The sequence below is a fragment of the Mobula birostris genome, chromosome 15 (assembly GCF_030028105.1).
Source record: "Mobula birostris isolate sMobBir1 chromosome 15, sMobBir1.hap1, whole genome shotgun sequence".
NCBI lineage: Eukaryota > Metazoa > Chordata > Chondrichthyes > Myliobatiformes > Myliobatidae > Mobula > Mobula birostris.
Genome location: NC_092384.1, coordinates 670,064 through 687,605, shown reverse-complemented (window position 1 = coordinate 687,605; position 17,542 = coordinate 670,064). Strand labels below are relative to the sequence as shown.

Below are 17,542 nucleotides of genomic sequence, written 5' to 3'. Positions count from 1 at the left end.
CATAACTTAAAGGTTACTGGAGAGTGTTTTTGCCAACAGTGTTTGCGTGACATTTTCTGCTGACGGCGCTTGCGTGAGATTTTCGCTACGGAGAACAGCGCCGGCAATGATTGTGGAAAAGTATTTCTACTTTATATAGGCTGTGTATTTATCATATCATTCCTGCTTTTACTATATGTTACTGTTATTTTAGGTTTTATGTGTTATTTGGCATGATTTGGTAGGTTATTTTTGGGTCTGCGAACGCTCACAAAATTTTCCCATATAAATAAATGGTAATTGCTTCTTCACTTTACTACATTTCAGCTTACGAACCGTTTCATAGGAACGCTCTACCTTCGGATGGTGGGGGAAACCTGTATGTACTTTGAAAATATCAACTTCAAAATTGAAAATCTGAACTGTACTTTAGCTACGGACTTCATTCCAAGATTAGTTTATACGTGGTCTTCAGCATAGAAAGTGCCTTTTGTTATGGTCTGTCATTAGCAATGATAGCAGAACATTATAAATACAATAAACTCCGTACCGTTATAATGCAATTGTTTTCCAGTGATGGGTTGGTGCCAATTTCACAAGTGCTCTGGCAACCTCTATCTTGTTCTGGCATATTCCCCCTTCCTTTCCAGTCCTGATGAAAGGTCTTGGCCCAAAATGTCGACTGTTTATTCACTTCCACGGATGCAGTCTGACCTGAGTTCCTCCTGCATTTTGTGTGAACCCTTTCCCACAAACTTTCCTTCAACTATCACTTTCTAGAATATTCCCCTTCTCCTCTCCCGCCCCCCCCCCCCACGTTCTTGTTCTGGCATCTTCCCCCTTCCTTTCCAGTCCTGATGAAGGGTCTTGGCCCAAAACGTCGACTGTTTATTCATTCCTTAGATGCAGCCTGACCTTCTGAGTTCCTGCAGCATTTTTGTGTGTGTTACCTAATATAGAGCTTATTTTTGAACACGGGTTAGTTATCTTATAAAGACAAACAATATAAAGTCTTTGCCTGTTCCAAGGGTAACAATCCTAAGCTGACAAAATGGCTGTGTTTTCTGTGTGCTTTTGAACACCGGTCCATCTGCAATTTGCTTTAATTTTCAATCAGGTTTACAGTTTTGAATTATGTAATTTTTTCATGGGTGGCAGGGTGGAAACACATCTCTACCAAGAGAGGTGTAAGGCGTTCCTTCCCTCCACTAGCCTGCAGGTCACCTTTGGGCAAGGTGTAGCACCTGCTTAGCCAACCCCCCCCCCCCAATCAGGGTCATGTGAAGCCATGGGGTAAGAGGAAAGAAACCCAGAGAAATGTTACCATTGTGTTCAGACCTCATGCTCTGGTAAAGAAATAAATGAGAGGGGAGAAAAAGGGGATGGTTAGATAAATGATGTCCATTTAGAAGCAGCGTTCTTTAGTGTTACCCAGGTAAAACATAGTCATAGTCATAGTCCATACTTTATGGATCCTGGGGTAAATTGGTTTTCATTACAGTTGCACCATAAATAATCAATAGTAATAGAACCATAAATAGTTAAATAGTAATATGTAAATTATGCCAGTAAATTATGAAATAAGTCCAGGACCAGCCTACTGGCTCAGGGTGTCTGACCCTCCAAGGGAGGAGTTGTAAAGTTTGATGGCCACAGGTAGGAATGACTTCCTATGACACTCTGTGCTGTATCTCGGTGGAATGAGTCTCTGGCTGAATGTACTCCTGTGCCCACCCAGTACATTATGTAGTGGATAGGAGACATTGACCAAGATGGCATGCAACTTAGACAGCATCCTCTTTTCAGACACCACCATGAGAGAGTCCAGTTCCATCCCCACAACATCACTGGCCTTACGAATGAGTTTGTTGATTCTGTTGGTGTCTACAGCTGTAATGATCTATCCTTGATAATATATCCACAGATAAACCAGCTGCTTCAGTACAGATTTTACACTCATACAGAACAGAAAGATTTAATCTCAATGCTTTGGGGTGGGACTGGAATTTTCTGGCCTTAAGAGACGGAATTTTAAGTTTTTATAGAAAGGCAAAGTTGAGAGAATATTGGCGTTGATGGCTCTGAATCCGAAAGTATGGTACATAGACAACAACATGGGCAATTGTAATCAGCTAGTTTCTCAGGTCAAAAAAACAGCTAAATAATGTTATTTAATCATTAAACAATGTTTCTTGATTGTTAAATAATGTCAACCTGATTGTTATTGTTTGCAATTAACTTATGTAGGCAATGTGCCTTATTTTGAAGATTTGGATTACATTGCGGTGAGAAAAGCACGGAGATTTCAGTAGATCCGAGTGTCTTCCCAGGCTAGGAAAGTCTAAGACTAAAGGGCATAGATTTAATTGGAGACTCAGGACAAAACAAGCTGGTCCGGCCCTTCAAACTGCACCGCCAGCAACCCACCAACTTGTGCAACAATCTACAAGCACCCTTTAACCTACTAACCGGAATGCTTTTGGACTGTGCGAGGAAACCGGAGCACCAGGAGGAAGCCTGAGGCAACAAGGTTTTTTACTGAGAACAAAGACCATCTGGTTCAAAAACTATAAACACACAGGAGATTCTGCAGATGCTGGAAATCTAGCACAAAATACTGGAGGAACTCAGCAGGCCAGGCAGCATCTGTGGGAATGAAATAAACAGTCGATGTTTCGGGCCGAGACTGCTCTTCAGGGCTATAAATCTGCCGATGACACAACCATTGTTGGCAGAATTTCAGATGGTAACAAGGAGCCGAAGAGGAGTGAGATAGATCAGCTGGTTGAGTGGTGTGACAACAATCTGGCACTTTGTCAGTAAGACCAAGGAACTGATTGTGGACCACAGGAAGGTGAGGTTGAATCACCACCTCCCTACCCCATACCTGGTCTGTGTGAAGTCAGCAGTGGGAAGGAACCAGCAAGGTCCAGTCCATCAAAAGTTTTAAGCAGCATTTAATTAATGCACTACATCTCAAAATTTACCACAATGACAGTAAGACCAAGGAACTGATTGTGGACGTCAGGAAGGGGAAGTCAAGGGAACACACATCAGTCCTAATCAAGGGGACTGTGGAAAGGGTGAGTAGTTTCAAGTTCCTGAGTGTCAAAGTCTCTGAGGATCATCCTGGGCCCAACATATTGATGCAATTACAAAAAAAACGCACAAAGGTGGCTGCATTTCATTCGGAGTTTGAGGAGAATTGGCAGGTCATCAAAGACACTCTCAAATTTCTAGAGGTGTACATGGAGAACGTTCTAACTGGTTGCATCGCTGTCTGGTATGGAGGGAACACTACACAGGATCAGAAAAGGCTGCAAGTCGTTATAAAATCAGCCAGTTCCATCACAGGCATTAGCCTCTCTGGCATCCAGACGCCTTCAAAAGGCAATGCATCAAAAAGAGGGCATCTATTAAGGACCCATCACCCAAGATATGCCCTCTTCTCATTGCTACCATCAAGGTGGAGGTACAGGTGTCACACTCAATATTTCAGGAACAGCTTCTTCCCCTCTGCCATCAGATTTCCGAATGCACAATGAACCCATGGACACTACCTCAGTAATTTTTAAATATCTACACTTTTAATATATATAGTAATTTTTAAAATTATGTACTGCAATGTACTGCTGGCATAAAACAACCAAATTTCACAATGTATGCCAGTGATATTAAACTTGATTCTGGGATGAGGTGAAAGTAAGGAAATAGCACCCTTCTTGGAGGAGATAGATGAAAGAGTTGGAGAGTTTGCAGAAGATGTCAATGAGAGGCTGTTGGAGATTCAGAAACGGAAGTGAAGTGTCAGAATAAATTATAAATTTGTAAATTCAGAGTAAATCCAGGTAACTCTGCGGCAAGATGAAAGTTGGTGGCACAGGTGATGAAAATGTTGGGCTCCGCACGAGAGTATGAAGCAGCTCTGATATTATTGATGCCGGGGAGAGGGGGAGAAAGGCAGAGGTGTGTACAGGGATACGCTTGGACAACCAAAAGATAGCTGCAGCGAAAGCCCATGTGACTGTATCCTTTTAGTCCCATTACTCCTCAGGCTTTTTTCAAAATTTCTTTAAGCTTACTACTGGCTTTCCGACCTTTCGGCTCATTTTTAAACAGAACTGAAGTTCCCCTTAACTTCCTCCAGTCATAAGTAAAAAAAATCAGTGTCATCAACCTGTGCACGTGCTGAATCCCCAGATCCCTGGCACTATGCCAACAAGTTTGTTCTAAACCCTTGTCACAGGATTATCCTTCAGATACACTGAAAAAGATCTAAGCTCAATTCAGACCAACTTTGTTCTATTTCAGATCCATATTTAAAAACAGGCTAATTAAATGAATCTGGAAAAAAATCTCAGCACCTTTTGGCATGTCAGTCAAATAGCTTTTTATATTAAAAATACGCAGGTGCTTGATTTAATGATTTTTTAAAACTATTTTAGAGGAACTAATTGTGTTTTCATGACTTTTGACAGAATCAGAAGGAATTTGAGCTGGAACAGAAAACTTAAAGACTAGTTTTAAAATATAAATGCATCATATCATCATACCAAAGAGATGCACTTTGTGCTTTAGCAATAACACGTACTTCAGAAAATTTGTCTGCCACCATATAGCGAACACGCCAGGATTTATCGCCCACTGCCTGCCGGAGGGTAGGCATCACCAACGCTTCCAGGTCTTCCTGGGGCAGCAGCTGGGCTATGCTCACACAAGCCTCAACTGCCAACAGCCTCACCGAATCCTGTGAAAAAGATGTTCAAACCGGGTTTGAGCTGGTTCTTAATTAAAACACAAAATTAATTTACTGAAGTTAACATTAGGAAGCACTAATCTCATCAAAAAAATCATAAAAATAAATACTGACAACATAACAATTGTTTCCCAGATGATATCCGTTCAGATCACCTAGAAAGTAGCAACAGGTTTCATTACTTTGCAATGTGTGCTGGAATCTTCCCAGGATACAAGTACTGGAATGGAGATACTGAACTTGTAAGTTATAACTGCTGAAAAGGCATGTTTAATTGGGGCCCATGCAACTGTCCGAGGCTACACCTTTAGTTTGGAGAAAGTGGGAGAAACCTAAGTCAAACTTGAGAGTAAGAACTAGTTCTACCAGGTGAGGAAAGATGGTGATGAAGGGGAACTGATAAGGTCTGTTGTCTAAAAAGAAGCAGAACTTTAAGGACTTCCTGGAAGGGGATGAAAACGTATAAACACCAAATCCATAGTGAAAATAAAGTGATCTGGGCCAGGAAACTGTAAGTGATTGAAGTGATGGAGAGATTACAGATCAGATAATGTTCCAAGTGTCGGTTGCCAGAAAAACGTTGGCAAGAACTCGAGGAAGAACACTTCCTACTTCTTTTTAAAATTAGGACTACATTACTTGTTACATTGATAAAACCAGACAGGCTTCCGAATACCATTGCATCTCTATTGGTAGAGTAATCCATCAATACCATACCATATCAATAGCCTGGATTCTGGGACTCCAGATCGGTCTTGCAAGAGATATTGTTAAGCCTAGAAAATTGTAGTTATGGAGGAAAGATTGGATAAGTTTGGGTTGTTCTCTAGTCTTGAGATGTATAAAATTGGGAGGATTAAATGGCAGAAATGAGAAGGACTTATTTCCTGAACAGGGGGATTAAAAAACAAACTGAGGTGCATAGTAACTGCTAGTAGTATTAAAAGTATTTTCACTCAGAGGATGGTAAAGGGATCTGAAATACTTCCAAGGCATAAATTCCCCTCATATTTAAAAAGTAAATGAATATCTGAAGAGCTGTGATCAACTGGGCTACAGAGCCTGAGGTCGGATGTGGAATTAGAATGGGTAGCTCTTTTCTCGACCATCACAGATACAGTTCCCATCATATTTATTCTTATGGTTCTATGAGCTTGGCTTAGGAAATAGGCAGGTAGGTTTTATTTTCAGGAACACAATTTAGTTGTTCAACTAATTTTTGAAAGTGTTTATACTTGCAAACTTTCAACTTAAAAGACTTTCTTTTATCAAGTTTTTTTGGAATGCGTCATCTCAGGTGTTTACAGAGAGAACATTTTGAGATGCAGACGTACCTTTTTTAACAATGCAACTCAATGACACATTAGATCCTTCACCCTTTCCAGCTCTTTGCAGATTCAGTCCTGAAAACAAAAAGCAGAAAACTAATTTTGAGTTTAAGAGCTTGGCAGATAAATATCACACTGTCTTTGGAATTTTGCAGTGACAAAGGATTGCAGATCGACAGTGTAGACTGCTTTTCTTTTCACAAATTCTGCCTGATTCCGTGCACGTTACAGCAAGCTACTCACAACATTTCTGAGCCAAATCCCAGAGTCTCAAAAGCACAGCAAATTTTACAGATTATCATTAAACTGCAAAATAGAATGAATTATGTCACTGGATGGAACAATCTGCTATTGAAAGAAAACCTGCTAGAAATTTAGGTAAACTTTTTGAAAACAGAAATCAAAATATCACAGATGCTGGAAACGTAAAGAGAATGACAGAAATATTCAGCAGGTGAAGCAGTGTCTAAAGAGAGAGAAACAGAATTACTGAAATAATATTTCAAAAGTCACTGTCATTGTTTCATGCTCCACCTCTTCAGCAGAAAATACTGTACCACTCTTTAAAGAAGTCTGCTAAATAAATGAACAACAGTCACGTGCAACCTAATTTTTAAAAAAAGTACTTTCAATAGGGGAGAAGGCATCCCATTATGTTTAACTTATAAAACAGTGATACTACCAATATTCTGAGAAGTCTTTTTCCAACTAAGGCTGTATTGCTCAGTGACATTACCTTTGTAGAGAAAGTGGTTTAGCCTTGGGCTTCTCAGCAGCAATGGAGGAAAGGGTTTTGATTTGTGGTTTGCTGGAACTGGACACTTTGCTCGAGTCCTTTTAATCATTTCATCACAGGACTGGTAATACAAGAGAAAGAAAAAGGTTAAACGTTCAAAGGTTCATTTTACTGTCAAAGTATGCACGTACAACTCTGATATTTGTCTTCTCCAGATAGCCCTGAAATACAGAAAGACCATGAGAGTTGATGAAAGAAAAGACACTAACTCTCCCCCACCATCAGTACGAAAAAGAAAAGAAACAATAACAACCCCCGACTCCCTGACTCGCAGAAAAAAACAGCGACAATAACAATCTGCAATCCCCTGACTCACAGAGAAAAACAGCGACAATAACAATCCCTGACCAGCTCACTTGCAGAAAAATCAGGGACAATAGCATTAAATCCACACTGCTCCCCCACAGGAAAAAAAATTACAATAACAATCCCCGGCCCCCTCGCCTGCAATAAAGAACAGTGACAGTAGCATCAAAACCCCCAACCCCCACCTTACACACAAAATATTTACAGATCACCCACCCACCAACCAGCCACAATTAAGAAAACACCAAAAACCTAAAGGAAACCAATATAAAGTACAGTCCAAAATTCACATATGTCTCAGAATATTGGAAACAGCTTTCCATCAGCATACGAAGGCAGTGGCTGTAAACTCAACAAATCAGCAAAAGCATTTTCAACTTAATAAATCCAATTTTAGTTGGTAAATTAGTCAAGGCTGACAACTGAAAATATTCAGAGGATGGCAAATCAATTTGGCTAAATGCTGTAAAAAATAAATTGTAAAGACTGCAACAATCCAGATTTCTTCAAACTTTCAGAAAGCGTTGCCTCCTGCTGCTTTAACATAGCAGATACAAAGCAGGAGAATAGCAGCAATTGGGGAGAGACAACCGAATGCACTATTGAATGCTGCATAATTTTCAAAGACTTTTGAAAGTCAGAAGCAATATAGCAATGCAAAGAGCCTTGAGAATGAGTTGAGGGTGATATAAAGGATTTTCCAGCAATGGAACAGAAACAAAAAGAATAAAGGCAGATCAAGCCCTTTGAATAATCATATACTTAATTTCCTCAAACACGAGGAAATCTGCAGATGCTGGAATTTCAAGCAACACACATAAACATTCACCCGCAACTTTTATGTGTTACTTAATTTCCTCAACAATTTTCCAAATTAAACAATGAATATTGTGGATAGCAAATTGATTTTGGAGTAGTATATACTTACAAGTTTCTTATTGCCCTAATCAAAGATTGGCAGGACAGTCAAGATAACAAGGTACGACGATAATCTTACCCTTAGCTCTTTAATGAGACTGGCCTCCTGTGCCTGCAATCTCTCCTTCTGAAGCTTCTGCTCTTTCTTCAATTTGTTTACAACAGATTTATGTTTCCTCAGATCATCTTTCAGTGCATGAATCCTGCCCTCGATATCACACTGCTCAGATACTTTCTCTGTTAGGGATGCAATCAAATCAATGTTATAATAGGTAGTAGCTTCCAATTCAACCAATTATTTATCATTCAAAATACATATCACAGCAGGGTGAAATCAACTAACAATTTTACTTAGTTTCTATTCACTTATTGCTACTTGAAGCTTAAATTTCCAATTAAAATCCACCTGATTCAATGCAGTAATAGCTGCAAGAATTAAATGGAAACTCTCACATACCATTTTGTTTTGTTTATCACACATGTCCTGAGATCCCCAGTGGCAGGAAATGCATTTTGATTTTGACACTGTCCTCCTGGTACCATTCTCCTGTAAATATAATCAAAAGCTGTCACTGTACAGTGCAATCAGATCCATAACTCACTAAATGCACTCTTAAAGCTCAGAATACGACTAACACACAGCTGAGCAAAGCAATAGACTCTCAAGTGCCTTCTTAATTGGCCCAGTAAGCCAATAGATGAAGGGCAAACAGGGAAGGAAAGAAATACTGATATCCCCCAAAATACCAATTACGCACATCGAGTCCCAACCTCATCGGACACCGACCGGCCAGAGTCACGGCCTTGTTGGAGACGTGGCTCACACTCTCAACAGTAAATACAGTTGTGGACTCATTGAGATCATAAACAGGGGAACATCAGGAAATAATTTAAATATAAAATCGGATTTTAAAAAAAAATGGAAGCTAATGGTGAGCATTGCATCAATAGGCAGAGAAACACTTGCTGCAAAATAGAGTACGTGCAGCATTTCACTAACCAAAGTTAGAACTCACTGACCACTGCTTTTAAACCTTTTCCTTTCTGTGGTACAAATCTTGCCAGTGTAGTTTTCACATTGATTTCCAGAGTTCAATTTGATTCGGGCTATTTAATCCCACACCCTGTCAAATACAGCCTCATTAAAGGCAGTCACTCAAATCACCTGTAAATACTGCACTAACTCTGACCATGGAAAGTCAAAATGGGCATGGGGGAACAGATTACTGAAGAGCAAATGTCCCTTAAGAGCACTGTTGGTGACACCTCCCATTACTTTTATGACAGGACAGTAATTAGCCAGATCGGATAGACTCTGTTTTTGGTGGATAGAATGTAACTAGGGACATGTAGTTGCCACTGACAGACCTGTACTGGGTATGCTTGGCATGCCAGGCATTTAGTTCTGAAGTGCAACTTTAAGCACGACACATCGGAGGTTGCCCATTTTCATTATTATTGCTTTTCCTGCTACTTGCTCATTCTTTGATTTGGCTGAAAACTACCATTATAACAGTGAGGACTTTGGGAGGAAGCACAGATGCATCATTCACTCAGTTCTTCGAGTTGAATATAGTTTCACAAAGTTCATTCCAGGCTCTGGTTTAATTGAAGGTGGGGATCTGTAATGGAGAAGTGTCCTCACGTTAGCTAACCTATCACCATCATGACTGTGTGAACCAGGGTGGCAGAACTTTGATCAGATCCATTGGTTGGGGAACTGCTGGACTCTTAATTGAAGTTGAGAAAATCTGCAGATGTCGGAAATCCAAAGTAATACCCAGAAAATACTGAAGGAACTCAGCAGGCCAGGCAACAGCTACGGAAAAGAGTTAACAGTCGTGGAACAGTCCATGTTTCGAACCTAAACGGGCATCACTCCACAACTCTTCCTACGCTACAAAGATAACTGCATTGGTCCTGCTTCCAGCACCCATGCTGAGCTCATCAATTTCCTCAACTTTCTCCAATTTCCACACTGCCCTCAACTGGCCCATTTCTGACACCTCCCTCCCCTTTCTCGATCTCTGTCTCCATCTTTGGAGACAGTTTATCTACTGATACTCTTCACAAACCCACTGACTCTCACAGCTCTCTGGACAAGACGTCTTCCCACCCTATCACTTGCAAAAATGCCATTCCCTAGCTTCAGTTCCTCCATCTCCACTGCATCTGCTCCCAGAATGAAGCTTTTCATTCCAGAACAACTGAGATGTCCTCCTTCTTCAAAGAAAAGGGCTTCCTTTCCTCCACTTCAACGCAGCCCTCAACCATATTGCACAAGTCACCCTCAACCCTTCCACCTGCCGCCACACGAGGGATAGGGTTCCTCTTGTCCTCACCTATCACCACACAAGCCTCTGTATCCCGCACGTAACTCTCTGCAACTTCTGCTATCTCCAAAGGGAGCCCACCACCAAGCACATCTTTCCGTAGGAATCACTCCCTACATGACTCCCTTGTCCACTCGTCCCTCCCCACTGATCTCCCTCCTGGCACTTATCCTTGCAAGCGGAACAAGGGCCACACCTGCCCCTACACCTCCTTCCTCACTACCATTCAGGGCCTCAAACAGCCCTTCCATGCCAGGCGACACTTCACCCGTGAGTCTGTTGGGATCACCTATTGTATCTGGTGCTGCCTCCTATATACTGATCAGACCAGACTGGGAGACTTTTGTCAAGCAGCTTCACTCCATCTGCCACAAGAAGCGGGATTTTCCGGTGGCCAGCCATTCCAACTCTACTTCCCATTCCAATATGTCAGCCCATGGTCTCCTGTCACTGTGAGGCCACCCTCAGGTTGGAGGGGCACCAGCTTATTTTTAGTCTGGGTCATCTCCAACCTGATGGCACAAACATCAATTTCTCAAACTTCCAGTAACTGCCCCCTCCTCCTCTCCATTCGTTTCCCTCTCTCACCTCATCTCGTTACCTGGCCATCACCTTCCACTGGTGCTGCTCCTCCTTCCCTTCTTCAACGGTCCTCTGTCCTCTCCTGTCAAATACCCCCGACTCCAACCCTTTACCCCTTTCACCAATCAACTTCCCAGCTCTTTACTTTAACCCCTCCACCTCTCCCAGTATCACCTATCACCTGCCAACTTGTATCTCTTCCTTTCCTTCCCCCTACCTTCTTTTTCTGACTCCTTCTTCCTTCCGTTCCAGTCGTGAAGGTTTTCAGCCTGAAACATTGATTGCTTACTCTTTTCCGTTAATGCTGTCTGGCCTGCTGAGTTCCTCCAGCATTGTGTGTGATGCATCTGTTTACTGCATGCTGCTTTTGCCATTTAACAAGCTGATGGTTCTGTGTAGCAGCTCTATTCAGTTCAGATCCATCCAATGCAACTTGTAAAACTTCTTTCTATACTCGCCACTGAACTGGCATTGGTCCCTAGCTTGATAGTAATGGTCAAAAGGAGTGATAGACCAGGCCTCGAGATTACAGTTTGCAGTTGAATACAATTCTGCTGATATGGGCAATTGGAACCCTTCATGAGCAGCCAGATTTACTGAGACTATCCCATCAGTACTGAGCTGTAATGTTAGCTGTGGTTACATGGAATTCTGTGAGTCCCTACCAAGTATTTTCAATAAATACTGAAAAGCTCACACATAGCTGTTAGAAACTTCATACTTGATTGAGTCACAGATACAGATTCGTCAGACGAGCTGCAGGATCCTTGGCGTGACTGTAAACTAGGGCTGGAGTTATTCTTCCTATCAGCTTTGTTTGATGCAGGGACACTCACTTCTGAGGAAGCAGACTGCACAAGGGCAAGGGAATGGCAATAGATTAGTTCCCAAGCTGTTAGTATTTTCTGATTTGATAAAATAAAGATTAGATGGGCAGGAAGCCTGCAAAAGTTTAACATCCAGCAACTTAAATTCTGTACATCTGTCCACTGGATTGCCCCCTCCCTGCCCTTTCAATGCGTCCCATTATATCCTTCCATATATTTCACTAAATTGCTCCAACCTATTCGCCCAAACCCTCAAAGTTTAATGTCCATCTCAAACACGTTACCCTTGAAAGAACCCACACAAGAAACACCCCCTTGACCAAATTGATCTAAAAATAACCTACCAAATCATACGAAATAACACATACACCTAAAGTAACACTAACATATAGTAAAAGCAGGAATGAAATGATAAATACACAGTGTGGCAGCTCGCCCACGCAGCAAGCGAACCGGCTCCAGCAGTCGCGGGCGAGTCTGCAGCCAGCGGCAACCGAGAGGGCTCTGAGTGCGGGGCAGACCTCGGCCTGAAAGCCGACCTCACTTCCGCCCTGCAAAGAGCGGGGGATGCTGGGAGCAGGCACTTAAGCGTGTGCAGTTTGAAACAGTGAACAGTTCAACCAGACTATACTCGACTCAGTGTGTTGCTTTCACTCGTTGCATATCAGCACGACCACAACAGCCTATATAAAGTAGAAATAATATATGTACAGCAGTGGTCCCCAACCTCTGGGCTGCGGACCGATACTGATCCGCGAAGCACGCAGTGGTGCAGCGGTAGCCAGGACACACCCAGCACATTTTTTTAAAAAAGCTAAAATAAACAAGCTAATGCTGAGCTCGCTGCATTGGCACTGCTTCCTGCATGCATGCTAAGCTCGTTGACTTCATTAACTTTGCCTCCAACTTTCACCCTGCCCTCAAGTTTACCTTTATACTTCATACTTTATACTTCATTGTCGCCAGACAATTGGTACTAGAACATACAATCATCACAGCGATATTTGATTTTGTGCTTCACACTCCCTGATTACAAATATTAAATATTAAAGATATTAAAAACAGTTAAAAATAGTAAACATTAAAAATTTAAATTTTATATCATAAATCCTAAATAGGAAAATAGGAAGTAAGGTAGTGCAAAAAAACCGAGAGGCAGGTCCGGATATTTGTAGGGTACGGCCCAGATCTGGGTCAGGATCCGTTCAGCAGTCTTATCACAGTTGGAAAGAAGCTGTTCCCAAATCTGGCTGTACGAATCTTCAAGCTCATGAACCTTCTTCTGGAGGGAAGAGGGATGAAAAGTCTGTTGGCTGGGTGGGTCGTGTCCTTGATTATCCTGGCAGCACTGCTCCGACAGCGTGCGGTGTAAAGTGAGTCCACAGACGGAAGATTGGTTTATGTGATGTGCTGCGCCGTGTTCACGATCTTCTGCTGCTTCTTTCGGTCTTGGACAGGACAACTTCCATACCAGGTTGTGATGCACCCTAGAAGAATGCTTTCTACGGTGCATCTAGAAAAATCAGTGAGGGTTTTAGGGGACAGGCCAAATTTCTTTTAGTTTTCTCAGGAAGTAAAGGTGCTGGTGGGCCTTCTTGGCAGTGAACTCTGCTTGGTTGGACCAAGTCAGGTCATTTGTGATATTGAGCCCGAGGAACTTAAAGCTTTTGACCTGTTCCACTTGCGCACCACCAATGTAAATTGGGTTATGCGGTCCGCTACTCCTTCTGAAGTCAGCAACCAATTCCTTCGTCTTGCTGACGTTGAGGGATAGGTTATTGTCTTCGCACCATGCCACCAGGTTCTTAATTTCCTCTCTATACTCAAACTCATCATTACCCGAGATACAGCCTACAATTGTTGTGTCATCAGCAAACTTACATATTGAGTTTGATGGAAACTTGGCTGCACAATCATGGGTGTACAGTGAGTACAGCAGGGGGCTGAGTACACAGCCCTGTGGGGCACCGGTGCTCAGAGTGATTGTAGAGGAGAGCTTGCCCCCTACTTTTACAGCCTGGGTCCTGTTTGTGAGGAAGTTGAAGATCCAGCTGCAGATCTGAGTGCTAAGGCCCAGGATCCAGGAATCAGTTTATTTGGAACAATGGTATTAAAGGCAGAGCTGTTGTCAATGAAAAGGAGCCTTACATATGCGTCTTTATTCTCCAGGTGTTCTAAGTAGGAATGTAGGGCCAGAGAGATGGCATCTGCCGTTGACCTGTTGCTCGGGTCGGCGAATTGCAAAGCGTCGAGGTTGACCGGTAGGCTGTGGTTGATGTGTGCCAAAACCAATCTCTCGAAGCACTTCATAGCAATTGATGTCAGAGCCACAGGTCGATAGTCATTCAGGCATGCCACCTTCCTCTTCTTCGGCACTGGGATTATCGTTGCCTTCTTAAAACATGAGGGGATCTTCGACTGAAGCAAGAAGCAGTTGAAAATGTCAGCAAACACTCCAGCTAGCTCCTTTGCACAGGCCCAGAGAACCCATCCTGGGACGCCATCTAAGCCCGTTGCCTTCCTTGGATTTATCTTCAGGAAGGCCCTTCTAACGTCCTCCTTGGTGATGATGAATTTCGATGTCACCAGGTCTGGTTCATCCAGAGGGAGCGGGACGCTCCTCTTCTGTTCGAATATTGCGTAGAATACGTTAAGTTCGTCAGGAAGAGAAGCGCCACAGTTATTAATATTCCCAGCCTTTTCTTTGCACCCAGTGATCTCATTCAGACCCTGTCATATTCTACTGGCATCCCTTTGGTTAGCCTGGGCTTCCAACTTAGCTCGATATTGCCTCTTGGCGCCCTTAATGGTTTTCCGGAGTTCATGCCTGGATTCTGTGTAGTGACTGGTAACCCTGGACCTAAAAGCCGCAGCTCTAGCCTTTAAAAGGGACTTGACCTCATAATTCATCCAAGATTTCCGGTAAGGGAATACCCGGATTGCCTTGCAAGACACACAGTCCTCCGTGCACTTCCAAATAAAGTCAATGACAGCTGAGGCATACTCATCGAGGTTAGCTCCGAGTCCTTGAATACTAACCTTGAATACCTGGTCCATTTCCGACACCTCCCTCCCCTTTCTCGATCTTTCTGTCTCTATCTCTGAAGACAGCTTATCTACTGATGCCTACTATAAGCCTTCAGACTCTCACAGCTATCTGGACTATTCCTCTTCTCACCCTGTCTTTTGAAAAAATGCCATCCCCTTCTCGCAATTCCTCCAGCTCAGCCGCATCTGCTCTCAGGATGAGGCTTTTCATTCCAGGACAAAGGAGATGTCCTCCTTTTTTAAAGAAAGGGGCTTCCCTTCCTCTGCCATCAACTCTGTTCTCAAACGCATCTCTGCCATTTCACGCACATCTGCTCTCACCCCATCCTCCCACCACCCCACTAGGAATAGGGTTCCCCTTGTCCTCACCTACCACCCCGCCAGCCTCCGGGTCCAACATATAATTCTCCGTAACTTCCGCCACCTCCAACGGGATCCCACTAATAAGCACATCTTTCCCTCTCCCCACTCTGCTTTCCGCAGGGATCGCTCCCTATGTGACTTCCTTGTCCATTCGTCCCCCCATCCCACCCCACCGATCTCCCTCCCGGCACTTATCCTTGTAAGCGGAACAAGTGCTACACATGCCCTGACACTTCCTCCCTTACCACCATTCAGGGTCCCAGACAGTCCTTCCCGGTGAGGTGACACTTCACCTGTGAGTCGGCTGGGGTGATATACTGCATCCCATGCTCCTGATGTGGCCTTCTATATATTGGCGAGACCCGACGCAGATTGGGAGATCGTTTCGCTGAACACCTACGCTCTGTCCATCAGAGAAAGCAGGATCTCCCAGTGGCCACACATTTTAATTCCACATCCCATTCCCATTCCGATATGTCTATCCATGGCCTCCTCTACTGTAAAGATGAAGCCACACTCAGGTTGGAGGAACAACACCTTATGTTCCGTCTGGGTAGCCTCCAACCTGATGGCATGAACATTGACTTCTCTAACTTCTGTTAATGCCCCACCTCCCCCCCATACCCCATCCATTATTGCCCATCCTCTCGGCTTCCCCCCTCCCCCTTTCTTTCTCCCTTGGCCTCCTGTCCCATGATCCTCTCATATCTCTTTTGCCAATCAGCTGTCCAGCTCTTGGCTCCATCCCTCCCCCTCCTGTCTTCTCTTAACATTTCGGATCTTCCCTTCCCCCTCCCACTTTCAAATCTCTTACTAGCTCTTCCTACAGTTTGTCCTGACGAAGGGTCTCGGCCCGAAACGTCGACTGTACCTCTTCCTATAGATGCTGCCTGGCCTGCTGCGTCCACCAGCAACTTTGATGTGTGTTAATTAATTAGGTGCTGATTGCATCGTCTCTGATCTGGGCTGCCATTTACGTGCTGGGCGGCACCTAATTAGCTTGTTTATTTCAGCTTTTTTCTGGGTGCGTTCCGGCTACCGCTGCACCCCTGCATGCTTCGCGGATCGGTACCGGTCCGCGGCCCAGAGGTTGGGGACCACTGATGTACAGCGTAGTTTCACTTAGCAGAGTCAAGAAGACAGCCAGCACGCTGGAAGGTTCACACATCTTTCTATCATACAGTTCTTTGTAAGCACTCAAAACATCCTGCAAACCTGCCCTGAACCTACGTGCCCTTTCAAAGTTAAAGTCATACTCTTCTGCAATCATTGCAGCATTGTCAATTGTAGCGAAAGTCTCACGCAGTTCAAAGCTATGACAGCTTAATGCTGAGATACTGAGTGTAGTTCCCGGGGAAGAAGTTTGGCTTTTCGCCACTCTCGCTGCTCGGGATGCACGCTGCATTTTTTTGTAACAGTGAAAACACCTTCTTGTCAGCGAAAACAGGTAACTAATGTAGGTCTTTCGTAACAGCGAGGTGTCGTAAAGTGAACGTTCGAAAAACGGGGGCCACCTGTACACTGAACACTTGCTGACAAGTTCGGAATTACCTGAGATCTTTCCTCTTCATCCTGCCTGAGCAAGCATCTGCTCCATCCCAATACCACTTGTTCGGGAGTTATCACCTCTTCAGCTCTACAGTATTTCCTAGCTGAAGACTGAGACACAACAATTTGTGCTTCTTATCTGATATCAATACCAAAATATTTCTCATGGTTTCTGATTTAAAGCAACTGTGATGTCATCAGCCATTGTGATGTCTTGAGCCACTGTGATGTCATCAGCCATTGTAATGTCACCATCCAATGTCACCATCCACTGTAATGTCATCAGCCACTGTGATGACATCAGCCACTGATTAAAACTAATTAAACATTCAATCTGATAAAATGAATATCCCAAATGGGTCTTGTAATTTATTTAATGAAACAGTTATGTATGACAGACTTTTTGTTCCAATGTACACAGTAAAGAAAACGACACAGAATGACATTCATGATCCCAGTACATTAATATTCACCTCTTTGGGCAAGTTAGGATTTAAAAAAAGAAATCACTCTAAATTGTTCTCTGAGGCAAAAAAAGGGGAAAGTTGACAGTTGTCCATACAACAGGAATTCTGCAGATGCTGGAAATTCAAGCAACACACATCAAAGTTGCTGGTGGACGCAGCAGGCCAGGCAGCATCTCTAGGAAGAGGTACAGTCGACGTTTCGGGCCGAGACCCTTCGTCAGGACTAACTGAAGGAAGAATGAGTAAGAGATTTGAAAGTGGGAGGGGGAGGGGGAGATCCAAAATGATAGC

The 17,542-nt window shown here is 43.3% G+C and overlaps 1 pseudogene; it reads right to left on the bottom strand.

Annotated features, from left to right (window-relative positions):
• The window catches only part of LOC140210349 (uncharacterized), a 61,861-nt pseudogene extending 45,054 nt beyond the window's left edge, over window positions 1-16,807 (bottom strand).
• Window positions 16,808-17,542: the final 735 nt, after the last annotated feature.